Raw genomic sequence first — 14,496 nt, forward strand, 5'->3', positions numbered from 1 at the left:
TAATGCAGGTGTATTAATTAGGCATTGTAAGATAGGGTGGCTATTCCAAAGGAGGATATGGTCAGAGGTTACCATATATTACACGATATAGTGAGCTTGCATTTCTTGTTTTCGCAATACTGTTTAATTCTGTGTGTATGTACGTATGTGTGTGTGATACATACGCACATAGAAGCCTAATAATCTGAATATGCCTGAGATTGTCTGCTCTCGGAAGCTAAGCAGGCTCAGGCCTGGTCAGTACTTGGAGGGGAGACCATGTAGGAACACCAGGTGCTCTAGGTTTCTGTGAGGGGCGCTGGACAAAGTGGCGACTCTCTGTCTGCCTTACGGTGGACAAAAGTTGAAGAATTTCATGTATGTTACATTCTACATGACAATAGTGGAACCTTTACCTTTTTTAATTTTAAATATATGGTCATCTATGGCCATGTTCTCCTTTGGAATGGCCACCCTGTTGTAAGCCTCAAGCAACCAGTAAATTCACTTATCTGGCATCTACCAATCCCCATTGGTGCCCTATACCAGAGGTTTTACTGTAAATTAACTGGTTATTAAGTTTGCAGATTGTCTTAATACTTTATATCAATGTTTAAGCTCATGAAGAAGTGTGCAGCAAGTAAACAGGCTCTTTACCCCACAGAGTTCATACTGTCCATCAAACACACTTTTGGATTAATCCTACATAAATCCTATTTTGTCCTCCCTTCATTCCCACCAACTAGCCCACCTCCCAGATTCTATCCCTCTCCATCACAATAGGGAGTAATTTACTGGGTACTATCCAGCCACCAACCTGTTGAGACTAGGGGACTTAGGTGTAGATATAGGACCAAAAGAAGAAGGAACTGCTTCTCCCAGAGGGTAGTTAATCTGTGGAATTCTGTGCCCAAGGAATCAGGAGGGGCTGCCTCATTAAATGTTTTAAGACAGCACTTAGATAGATTTTTGAACTGTAGGGGAATTGTGGGTTATGGGAAAAGACAGTCCACAATGAAATCAGCCATGATCTCACTCAATGATGGAACAGGCTCAATGGGCCACAACTTTCCTGCTCCAATTTCTTATGCGACTCAAGTTAATAGGGTAGTTAATTGGTGGTTTTAGTTCAAGAGCCGTGAGATAATGTTGCAGCTCTATAAAACTGGGTAGACCACACTTGGAATATTGCTTTCAGTTCTGGTCACCTCAGTCAAGGAACGATATGGAAGCTATGGAGAGTGCAGAGATATACCCAGATGTTGACTGGATTGGAGAATATGTCTTGTGAGGAAAGGATGGCAGAACTAGGGCTTTCCTTTTTGGAGTGAAGAAGGATGAGATGTGATTTAATAGGTCAACGAAATAGGGCGGACAGCCAGCACCTATTTTCCAGGGCCGGAGTAACAAATACCAGAGGATATCTGTACAAAGTGAGGGGAGGAAAGTTTATGGAAGACCACAGGGGTTAGGTTTTTTTTTACCCAGAGAGTTGTGGGTGTCTGGAATGCCTTGCCAGGAATGGTGGTGGAGGCTGAAACATTAGAGGCATTAAAAAGACTCTTAGACGGGCACATGGATACATCTGAGGGTTAGGGGGGTGAGGTGGGGAAGGTTGAGTTGGTTTCTATCGATCCATTATGGGGTGAGCTGTTTTATGTCCTATAATGCTACTGGCCATGGAATTCCTCAGCTATTAGCTGTGCATCTCTACTCCATCACTTATCCCTCATTAGATGAGGTGAAGTCAGAAACAAAAACATGCACAGATTTTGATTATAATTGATGAAATTAATGTGGGAGATGAGCACTCTGTTGCGATCTGGAACTCTCTGCTGGATCGAGTGGTGCTGATGGAGACTGATTTCATATTTAAACCGTGCTTTGATGTTGACTAGGAGAGCCAGGGATTTCCTTTAATCCTGAGCTAATTGAACCATACAGCATTACAGCACAGAAACAGGCCCTTTGGCCCTTCTAATCTGTTTCAAACTAGCATTCTGCAGAGTCCCACTGATCTGCACCCAGTCCATACCCCCATCCCTGTACCTGTCCAAATTCTTCTTAAATGTTAAAATTGAGCCCACATTCACCAATGCAGCTGGCAGCTCGTTCCACACTCCCACCCAGCGTCAGTGCCAGAACAAATTTTAGAGGGGGGCATTAGCATGTGGGGGGGGGGGTGGCAGAGTGCAACGCTCATAAACTCACTCAGCAAGGGGGGGTGCTGTTAATTATCATCCATCCCTCCAATGAAGGTGACGAGAGCGTTGCTTTTATTGCGTCAAGCATCACAAGACGCCAGTGATGCTTGACGCACGCTAGTGGCATGACAGGTGGGTGGAGCGTCACTAGCGTGCATCAGGCGAGATGCTAGTGATATTTGATGCACGCTAGTGACACCGGAGGGGGTGGGGGAGGATCTGACATTGAGCGATAGCCACGACTTTATGGTGGGGGGGCACAGCACCTCGCATGAGGGGGGCAATGCCTGCAGATGCCCAACCTTGGCACCGACCCTGCTCCCACCACTCTTGGTGTGAAAAAGTTCTCCTTATACCTTTCCCCTTTCACCTTTAACCGATGCCCTTCAGTGTGCAAAATTAACAATTAAACTAAACAATTTCTCTTTTATATTCTCACTAAAAATTTAAAGCCATTTGATTATAATCTTGCATAAGATTCTCCTCACCTCAGCCCGTTCATCAGGGAGACACAGAGCTTTCTTTGGCATCTGCCTATTCTGCTCATCGAACTGTGCATAGAAGGTGTTCAGTCTGTCTGGACTTTAACTCACAAGGTTGACTTGTGATCTGTTATCGTCTTCATCCCTTGGCACATGTGCCTCACATTGCTGGTGTCGCACAACTGCCTATGGATTTTCTGTGCATACCCATGCTTTGCCTTCCAGATTGCATGGGAGAGTTCAATCCTGGCTGATCTTTGTTCCATCTTGTCTCCTGTCCTGAAGGCAGCATCAAGCATCACGAGCTCTGAGAAGTGCCCGGACTCCTATATCCAACTGTGGTTTCTGGTTAGCCTGGTTGTGAAGCATTTGATCTTGGTGACATCCTCAATGCACTTGCTAATGCATTATTCCACTGAGCTCATGTACTCCTGGGTGTGGTCTAGAAGCAGTCTTGTATTGCTGCTGTGCCCCTCCAGCCATGTGCTGATCTCCCTGCGAATTAGCTTAGTTTGATTTGCCAGCAGTCTGTATGCCGGGATTGGCAGGATAGATATGTGGTCCATGCATCCAAAGTATGGGTGAGGGCAACCTTGTACACACCAGGCACATTGGTGGACACGCAATCCAGGGTGCTCTCTCCAGTGGTGGCGAAGTCGACATGCTGCTGAAACCAGGGTGAGACTCTTTTCAGGTTGGCATGGTTGAAATCGCCATTCCTTCATGCTCCGGGAAATGAAATCTTAACCTGTTTAATTTTTCCCTGTAACTCACTTCCTTGTATCCCAGCAATATCCTGGCAAATCTTCTCTGCTGCACTCTTTCAGTCTTATATCTTTCAGCTACTGACTGTGTGGAGTTTATACGTTCTTCGCATGGGTTTTGTCTGAGTGCTCCAGTTTCCTCCCATGTCGCAAAGAGGTTAATTGCCCACTGTAAATTGCCTCCCAGGTTTGTAGGAGGATGATAGAATCTTGATAGGAATACGGTACCAAGGAAACTTGGAGGATCGGCATTACTTTGAGTTTAGAGCTGAAATGGCCTCCGTCCATGTCAAGGAAATGTGGAAAAACACACAGAGATGCTGGAGAAACTCAGCGGGTCTCGCAGCGTCCACAGGATGTAAGGGCCTGAGCCCTTCCTCAAGTGAAAAACACGGAGGCATCTGATTCACATTCTCTCCACTTTCCCATGTGGTATCCCAGAGCCAAAATCAATTCTCATCTTTTATCAAATGGCATTAACATCGTCTTCTCCAGTTTCTGTTAAACCCCGTTCCCCCTTCTTCCCCCTGTCACCTTCCCCCCCAGCTCTCTCTCTCTCTCTCACTTCCCTTTTCTTTTCCCTCAGTCTTCTTTCACAGAGCCACAATGAACTCTCACCTTTCCTCTTATCCAATTAACACCTACCTTTTGGCTGTTGGTCTGGACTCCTCCCCCTCTCAGTCTTTCCCCTTCCTCTCTCCAGTCTTTAATTAGATGCCTTCCTGCTTTTGAAGGAGGGCTCAGGCCCAAAATGTCAGCAGTATATCTTTACCTCCTGCAATGCTGCGAGTTCCTTTAGCTTTTCTCTGTGTTTTGACTGCAGTCCTCGCATCTGGCAGTCTTTCGGGTTTCACTCCAAGGATAGATGGAGATTTGAGAGCTGCAAGGTTATAAGCCCAGTGCTAAATGTTACGATTAGGCTGCAGAGGATGGAAAGGGTGAAAGATGGCGGCCCCGGCGGAGCCGCTGTAGCAGCAGTACTACTGTTGGTGCAGACCCGCAGGGAGCGAGGGAACAGAGATGTAGCAATCCCGTGGGGTCTAGCCGCCCAGCCGACTGCCATCGGCTCCGCCTAGCATTTGAAGGGCCTGTTGAGCGTTTTAGTTGAAATCCCTTGACCGTGGGTCTGCACCCAGGCAGCGGCCACGAGGGGAAGCGACGGACTGGAGCAGGGCACCAGAGAAGTCACGCCCCGTCTGAGAAGGAGAAGTGGAGGAGACCACCCCCTCCCCCCCACCCCGGGATGGTGACCATGGCGATGGACCAGTGAGGGCCTCTGTGGCAGAGGGGTGCGTGCGGCGGGCTGCTGGCATCTCGAGGCCAGGAACCCGTGGAAGCTGCAGAATGCTGGAGACTGGCTGGAGAGGGTACCAGGTATCGGAACTGAGATGAGAGGAGGTGCCGAGGGCGATGAGGGGTTCCTGACCGTGTCGGAGGGTCGGATCTGGAGTTCGGGTCGCCAATGGTTTGGACTGGACTCTGTGAGCCTGCGGAAGGGCTGGAGGCAAATCTACAGACACTTGGTGACTCTGGGAGAGACTCTCCTTTGCTTCCCTCTCTCTGTAAGTCTTGCTGTAAGATTTATTGTAAGAGGTGCTTCTGAATGCCTTGCAGCAGGCAAAAAGGAATTTCATGTCTTATGACACTGCTATTACGATGATAATAAATTAAATCTTAAAATCTCATTTTTTATTAGGAGACACAGTGAAATCACTAACAAAAGAGATTATAGCATTTTGTGCTGAATCTGGATAATAAGGTCTGGTGAAGAGTGTCTCAAGCCACTGTCAGGTGACCAAAATACCCCAACGTAAAGCCGCCTAAAATACCCGGCTGTTGGAAGGCCACCCGAAAGCGGAGAACCCTGACGTGAGGAGTACTTTACCCAACCATCCTTCGATAGATGCATTCTCTGCTCCCCCTAGGCACCTGAAGGCGGGTGGGACTACAGCCACAGGAGCCGCAGGTGTTTGCTCTGCGGCGCCTCTTCCTGCTGCGTATCTTTCGGGTGCCAGAACAGCACTGCCACCTGAACGTAACTTCGCACTCACGCACCCGCAGCCGGCTCCGGAGCCACATTCTCCAGGTGATTCCACCTGAAAGCGGCTTCGGCCTATAGCACGTGATCACAACTGTGTATGGGGGTAAAAGCTGAAACCTTTCACTTCAAAGTGAGAGTTCCACCCACTAAGATACAGTCAACACTGGGATTTGTAATGAATGTACAAAAAGGACAGCATTGCTATCTCAGTATGTCCAAAGCACCACATAGCTTTTTCAGAAATGATACCATTGCAGCGAGCCTAAAATGGCTGACATAGCATCAGCTGTGGGAGAGGAAAAAAAGTGGAAATCTGCTTAAATTAGAACGACAGCCAGACATTTCAACGCAGGTTGCCAAGGGAACAGGGTTGTGGAATTCCTGGCAGCCAACCAGATGAAAACTTGGAAGAACCGTTTGTCACTAACTGTATTCAGGGCAGCGGCAAGGAACAAAAGGGATTATGGGGCGCACTTTTATTTCCTTTGATTGAGAAACTGTTAATAAAAAATATAAAACACGCAACAAGAGGCCAGGAGAGCATAAGATATATAAAGACCAATATGAAGCCAGTGGAGTGGATCTTGCCCCCTTGTGAGGAATGTAGGGCTCGATTGTAGTGTCACGATAATGAGTTCATTGCTAAGATGTGTATGGTCGGGGGGGGGGGGAGCGGGGGAGTTGCCTCTTTTGGAGGGCTGTGAAGCTGTGAATATTTTAATTCTCTGATAAAGGCTGGCCAAGAGACTGAAATACTGAATATACTCAAAAGCAAGGGAGACAGATTTTGAACTTGAGATTCAAAGAGTATCTTATTGTCTTGCAATAAAACAGAAAATGAGACACCTGTATTACATAAAATTTATTTTAGTCAACCATATGGCAGACAAAGGTACGCATTCAGCAGAAATTGCCCAGCACACCCTTACAGTCAGAGAAAGAAAAGCACAAGAGAGCCCAGCCCCCCCCCCCCCAGAGCCACTGAATGTCCGTGACTCCAGAACTCCCACAACCATCATTCCTAACCATCAGCATCCCCAGCTCCAGATGCACACCTCTGACACAACCAGCGCCCTCTCGCATCCTGGTTCTGATACCTTTTATTTAATAATCTTTTATTTTTCACACTGTGAACCATATCAACCAAAATATGTACAAACGTTTCTCATTAAATTTACACAGTGGTCTTTTCTCCCCTTTTGTTTTCCCTTTCCCTCCCTCCCCTCTACCTACCCTCCCCTCCAAAACCCATAAATATTCAACATATGCAATACAATAAAACCATAAAACAATATCTTCACACAAAGGAAAATAAACAAGAAAAATGCATCATCTATTTATTACACACTGAATCTAGTAATTTTGTCTTCTTATCATTTTCATTCTCATTTTAGGGGATGGAGATCGTAGGCAAACTCTCTCTGATATGTTCCATGTATGGTTCTCAAATTTGTTCAAACATTGTGACTCATTTTTTAAATTATATGTTATTTTTTCCAATGGAATACATTAATTCATTTCCATGTACCATTGCTGTATACTCATGCTCTCTTCCATTTTCCAAGTTGACATTTTTTTGCTATCGCTAAGGCTATCATAATGAATCTTTTTTGCACTTTATCCAATTTGAGGCCTAATTCTCTACTTATGTTACTTGAAAGAAAGATCTCTGGTTTTTTTGGTATGTTATTTTTTGTTATTTTATTCAGTTCTTCCCAAAACATATTCACTTTTGTGCATGCCCAAGTTGCATGTAATGTTGTTCCCATTTCCTTCTTACAGCGAAAACATCTATCTGATAATGTTGAATCCCATTCTTTTAATTTTTGAGGAGTTATATATACCCCGTGTAACCAATTATACTGGATCATACGTAACCTTGTGTTTATTGTATTCTTCATAGTTCCAGAACATAACTTTTCCCATGCCTCATTTTTAATCTTTATGTTTAAATCCTTTTCCCACTTCTGCTTAGCTTTATAGTTTATTTCATCATTTTCCTTATCTTGCAGCTTAATGTACATGTTCCTTATAAATCTTTTAATTATCATTGTGTGTGTAATCACACATTCAAAGCTCCTTCCTTCAGGTAATCTCAAGCAGTTTCCCAATTTATCCTTTAAATAAGCTTTCAATTGATGATATGCAAACATTGTACCATGAGTTATTCCATATTTGTACTTCAACTGTTCAAATGTTAATAAATTATTTCCAGTTCCGATACCTGGTACCACTTCAGCCAGCCTTGAGCCAGTCTCCGGCAGTCCGCAGCCTGGTGCGATTCCCTTGACCGCAGTCACCAGCAGCCCACCGCCTGCTTGGGTTACTCGCCTTGAGTCATCAACAGCCCCACCACCTGTGTGATCATCAGCCTCAGGGCCCACCGCTGGTCCGCCACTGCAGTCACTGACCCCTGGGTTGTCTCCTCTGCTTCTCCTTCTCAAACGGGTTGGTCTCCCCGTTTTCTAGTGCCCTGCACCAGTCCTCTGCTTCCATGGAGTCTGCAGCCCCTCATGTCCGCTGCCAATCACAGATGCCGCTATCTTGGGCGTGGACCCTGTTTCCCATTTTAAAATAAACTACCGTCAGCTTTTTAACGGCAGTTGGACCCCGCGGAGGTGTGCTGAGACTTCCGGCTCTCTGCTGGCCCGCACCTGTGGCAGCCCTGCACTTTTTATTTGGCGTAAAATTAAAACTGGTTCAACTTCAGCCAATCCAAACATGGTTCAACTAGACCAATCCAAGCCCAGTCTGACTTCAGCCACTCCAAACCTGGCCCAACCAGACTGATCTAAACCCAGCCAGACTTCGATAAGGATTCCCAATTTAAGACATTGACTATTTCTACTCATGTGGATACTGTCTGATCTCCTGAGTTACTCAAGCATCACATTGTCTTTTTAAAAATTTTATTTAATTGTTTGCATTATTACAGGAAAAAGTGAATAAAACATTAATCAAATATCCATAGCCAATGACACAAAAAAGTACTTTTATATTTTTCTCCCCATCCCACCTCCCACCCAAAAGTAAGAAGCACCTACCATTTAATATACACTAATATTAGCATCGACAATCATTAATTGTTATTAAAAATTACTAATTAAGAGGAGTGGATAAGATAGAAGAGGTGGACGGAAAATTATCCAGAAAATCTACATATAGTTTCCAAAAACTATAAATATTTTCAACTTGATTCCTTCAACTATGTCATTTTTTCCAAAGGAATGCAATTTTGCATCTCATTGTACCATCTACTTAATAACACTTCTCGATCATCTTTCCATGACATCGCTGCACATTTCTTTGCAGTTGTAATTTGCAATACTTAAAAATCTTTCTTGGTATTTGTCCAATTTCATTTTTATACCCTTTTCATAAATATCTCCAAGTAAAAATACTCTTGGATCCTTTGTGTTTCTCTCATTAAAAGATAATGTTTTCTTCCAGTTATTTATGTATTTTGTTTGCTTCTAAAGAACCAGTTCTGTCCCTGAAACACTCTGTATATTGGATGCCGTAGTTGTTTTGTGGTTATTAAGGGATTACTTAAGGTGGTAGGTGAATGGGGGGGGGGGGGGGAAAAAGAGGTTGAGAACCACTCTCCCACCATTGGAAACAATCTTTCTACATCTACTCTGTCCACGCCTTCCAAAGTTGAAATTTTTTTCAATGCAATCCTCCCCTCATTTTTCTAAATTCCAACAAATCCTGGCTCTCAAACACCCCTTGTAAGATCACCCTTTCATTCCTGGAATCATCGGAGTGAACCTCCTTTGAGGAAGTGAAACAGCAGGTTGCAAATGTTTTTGGTTAAATCATGACATTGAATGACATGGGTTGAACAGGGAAGTCTGCAGACACTGGGGTTGCAGTGCAATACGCAAAAATACACATGGCATTTTTTGGACGGTAAGGGTTACCGCAACGGTATTACAGCGCCAGTGACTGGGTTAGAATCTGGCGCTGTCTGTGAGGAGCTTATACGTTCTCCCTATGACCTGTGTAGGTTTTCTCTGGTTTCCTCCCACCCTTCAAAATGTACATGGGGGTTGAAAGTTGATTGGCTCGTGGGTCAGAGGAGGGCCTGTTACTGCGCTGCATGTCTAAATTAAATTAACCACCTGTTTTGGGCCTTAGCCCTTCGTCAAGGTGTGAGCAAAAAGCAGGCAGGAGCCAGAATAAAAAGGCGGAGGAAGTGGGGGGGGGGGGGCAGGGGTAGCAGTAGGAGCACAGGCTGGCAGGTGTAGAACACAATAGTAAATGTATGCAGGCTTTTTTGACTGTTGACTGCGATTAGATGAGATACAAACCAGAGGAAGTGGGTTAAAGGAGAAAGAGGAAAAGTTTAGGGGAACATTTGGGGAAATTTCTTCACACAGAGAGTGGTGGGAGTGTGGAAGGAGCTGCCAGCTGAAGTAGTGAATATGGGCTCAACTTTCAGGTAAAATCAAGATGGGAGGGGTATGGACTAGACAGAATAATAATTTGGCACAGACTAGAAGAACCTGTTTTCTATGGTTCTAACATTACAAGTACAGTACAAGCCCGTCATCCCACGATGTTGTGCTGACCTACGGAAACCTAGTCCACATCAAGCTCATTTTACCCTACCTTACACTCATAACCAATTTTTCTTACATTCACGTGCCTTATCTGAGATTCGTTTGAAAAATCCTTCTTGTAGTCTATCAAGATTTATTCCCTTTATTTAAGTTTCAGTAGCAGGAGAGGAGTGCTTTCTGGGCTACTCAGGAGGCTGGGCGAAGAATGACAGATTGGCCAAATAGGTTGAGAGCATTTTAAACCATTAGGGATTTTATGACAATCCAATAGATTTCAGGCTCATTATTATGAAGTTAATGACTGCTAGTTAATGACTATTTTTTCTGCTGAATTGCAGGAAACAAGTGGTTACACAATGCTGTGTAACAGCACCAGCAATCGGGACGGGTTCAAATCCCGTGCTGTCTGTAAGGATGTTCTCCCCGTGTCTTCGTGGGTTTTCCACAGGGTCTCTGATTTACTCCCACCGTTCAAAACATTGCAGGGTAATTGGGTATGATTGGGCAGCACAAGCTCATGGGCCAAAAAGGCCTGTTGCTATTCTGTAGGTCTAAAATTTAAATTAAAACAAACACTGGACTACAGAGATTTTACTTCCTGAGCACTTTTGGGTGCATTTAATGGATTTTGGGCTGCAGATCACAAAAACCACCTTAAAGTTTCCCCATCACATACCGTTTTTTAGATATAACCTATTTTTGTGATTTCCTGTCATATTTTAAGTTTACTTCAAGCCTCCAAAACCGTGAAATGCAACATGTTGTTGAAAATTCATTTTCTGCGTTCACCCTTGGACTTCTTCCCTGCTGACCTTGGTGCAGTCAGCGATGAACAAGGTGAAAGGCTTCTCCAGGATATTGCAACCATGGAAATGCTGAATTGGGGCAACTGGAATCCCATCAATGCTGGCCGACTATAGTTGGGCACTAACACGAGAGGCATCAGATGCTGAGTACAAACAAAAATCAGCAGCAAAACGTTTTTTGGTCAGTTGAACGATGCAATTTTAAACATGCTAAAATTCAATGAAAGTTAATTTAATGTTTCTCCAACTTTCTACGTGATACATCAAATCTGAAATTATCTTTGTGTTCAGCTTGAAGTTGTCTCTCATAATCCCCAATTTTTTTTTCAGGAAGCAAACCTTATAAAAAATTTGTTGTCCAATGTAATTCACTACATATTAAATTGTGAATCGCCATCATGGTGGGATTTGAAATTCCCTGCATTTTCTCACGTCATTTAGCTACTGCAATATCCACACACCAGACACAAGGCCAGATATTCCATCAGCAGCTGGAAGATGTATCGATGCAGGATCCTACCCCAGATTTTTGTCTTCACACCAAAGCCGATTTGTTTTCAAGCTGAGAATTGAGAGGAGGGGTGGGTTTAGCCCTTTGAGTGGAAGGGGTTGGGAGCTTCAGGAAAGAAGGCAGAGGAATAAGGATAGAGGGAGCCTTGGAGGGTGGGGGGGGGGGGGCGTTTCAACAAAAAAATGGAGACATCAATGCAGTCTGGTTGGAGAGTGGCCAGACAGAAATATTGGGTGTTCCTCCAATTTCTGGGTAGCCTCCAGCCTTTTAAACCAAACGCTGGAATTATCCTGCTTTACTGGATTAACGTAGGTTATTTGACCAAATAGTGTGAATCTTAATTTCATCTGAGATTATCTGCACTGTTAATTGGCTGGGGTGGGGTGGTGACAGTGACTTTGGGCCCAAGTACACCCAATTAGTTCCACAACATTATGTGGAACTTCCACAGGTGTTCGGAGGTGCCTTTTCATCTTATTTTCCTGTGAATATGTCAAAACGGTATTTAATTTTAAAAATTCACAGGACCGTTACAGGTCATGAGGCCGTGCCATCCAAATACGCCAATTGGCCAATGATCCTCGTATATTTTTGGAGAGAATGTACAAACTCCTTATGGGCAGGGGTAGATTGGAATCTCAATCGCTGCAAAAGCATTGTGGCAAACCACTACATCAATTAAAATGCAAAAAGGCACAATATCGTTCATGAATTTGGCACTGTTGTATTGGAAGATGTTGGGTGTTGGATCAGCATTTAAACTTTTTTTCTTCATTTGGCAGCCAATAATCCAATGGATTTTCCAAGTTCCTGTCAGAGTACGTACATGCAACCCCAACATTCTTTTTCCTGTGAGCCAGGTAAAATTTCTAATTTCCAGTAACAGTAAACTATACTCGAGAAAGAAATGTAGAGCAAACTGGCTGCAAATGCAGGAAAATAAATATTCAGGCCTGAATAATGAGCAGAGTGCAGGTCTCTGAGTCAATGGTTGAGGAGTCTGATGGTGGAGGGGGTAGCAGCTGTTCCCAAACCTGGTGGGTGCAAATCTTGTGGCACCGATACTTCTCTCCTAATGGCAGAGCATGTGCTGGGTGGTGTGGATCCTTGATGATTGCTGCTTTTAAGTGCTCCCTATGCCATTGTAAGTTTGCTTAAGGTGAGATGTGAGTGGGAAGGTTGAGAATCAGTTCTGGACCAAATTGTGGTTGAAATCTTTTGCTTGAAATTGTCATTGGCCCATTTCCTTTGGAGTTCTAAAACCATGCACATAACAAGTCAATTAAGGGTGATTAAAACAAAGGTTTTCAACCTTTTCTTTCCACCCACATACCACCTTAAGCAATCCCTCACTAATTACAGAACACCCATGGCACAGGGATTAAAGTGGGATGTGAGTGGAAAGAGGTTGAGAACCACTGGCCTAACCTGTCCAAGCCCTTCTGCAGCCTCCCCATTTCCTGTGTTACCTACTCCTCCACTTCCCTTCCATTATTCGCTCTAATGTTTAGTCAGTGTGCACAAAAAACTTCCATTGTGCAAATTTTTTTTTCCTGTGATGAATGCATGATTGCATTCTCATGTATTTACAATTATTAATTACATTATTATGTAACTAACCTTTTGGGTGCACACTAATTGCCTTTTGTGCACTGGTTGCAAAAGTGGATAGCTTCGTATAGCCTGCAAACTTGGCTACTAAGCCATAGCCGTTCAATAGCAGAGTAGGTTTAGTGTCCATGGCTCATTTTGGTTTTGGCATCAATCCAAAAGAGGTGGAAAAATGGTCTGACCACCTTTTTCATGGCACTGAAGTAATTAACACTCCAATGAAGTCCTATTCTTAGAACTTCTGGGTTCAAAACCACTTCCTGTTCCAGTAGTTCCCATCTCAAGCAACCCCTTCTCATGAAACTGCAGCCCCAGTGCTCAGGAAGCCTGGTAGTGGGAAACATTCTCAACATCCACCCTCTGCATCTCACTTCAATGAAATCTCATTCTCGCCCAGACTTGCCTGTTCAATCATCACCTCTGCAGTACCCATTCCCAACAGGTCTTCCAGATCATGATCTTCTTCCATGAACATGGTTTATTCTCCACCATTTCCCTTGTCTGCCCAGGCCCCCTCTGCCCCAGACAACAATCATCGTGCTCAGATTTTGACACCCTCTGGCCACACTCATGTATGAGAATGAATCCCACACAATGTTGAAACTCTACCCAAAAGGCTAGTTATATTGTTTTGTATGACTGATGGTTTGAGAGATTTAATCTGTACAAGGACATGAAACCTGCAATGTACACTAAATAATTGCTGCATTTCACATTACTGTTGCTTCTATATTCCATGTGATGGCATGCAAGTGGGAAGGTTGAGAATCACTGCTCTAGGTCCAATTGGTACAGAAATATTTTGCTGGAGTAAAATTGTCATTGGCCCATTTCCTTTGGAGCTCCGAAACTCTGCACATAACAAGTAAATTAAGGACAATTAAAGCAATGTTTTCAAACTTTTATCCCCCACTCACATACCACCTTGAGCAATCTCTTACTAATCACAGAGCACTGATGGCAGAGAATACTTCAGGTGAAATTAGAGGGAGCAGTTTGAAAACCACTACTTTAAACCAGTGGTTCTCAATCATTTTCTTTCCACTCACATACCACTGTAAGTATTCCCTATGCAGTGATTAGGAAGGGATTGCTTAAGGTGGTAGGTGGGTGGAAAAAGGTTGAAAACCACTGGTTTAATTATCCCCAATTGACTCGTTATGTGCATGGTTTCAGAACTCCAAAGGAAATGGGCCAATGACAATTTTTCCTCAAGCAAAATCTTTCAATAACAATCAGGTCTCAAGCAGGGATTCCCAACCTTCCCACTCACATCCCACCTTAAGCAATCCCTTACTAATCACAGAGCACCAACTGAGGGATTGCTTAAAGTGGGAAGTGAGTGGGGAAGGGAAGGTTGGGAACCACTGCTCTAAAGTGCCTGGTTTTACTCTAATGAGCCACCAGTCTGTAACAGAGTGTCCTCTCATTTTCAAGCTCATTATAATGAAATGATAAGCTTCGAATTTGTAGATTCCCCCGTCTTCAGGTAAAAGTCTTGGCCTCACTTTTGTCATGGTGCTTAAACCATTA

Source organism: Narcine bancroftii, chromosome 2 (genome assembly GCF_036971445.1).
Source record: "Narcine bancroftii isolate sNarBan1 chromosome 2, sNarBan1.hap1, whole genome shotgun sequence".
In the NCBI taxonomy this organism is placed as follows: domain Eukaryota; kingdom Metazoa; phylum Chordata; class Chondrichthyes; order Torpediniformes; family Narcinidae; genus Narcine; species Narcine bancroftii.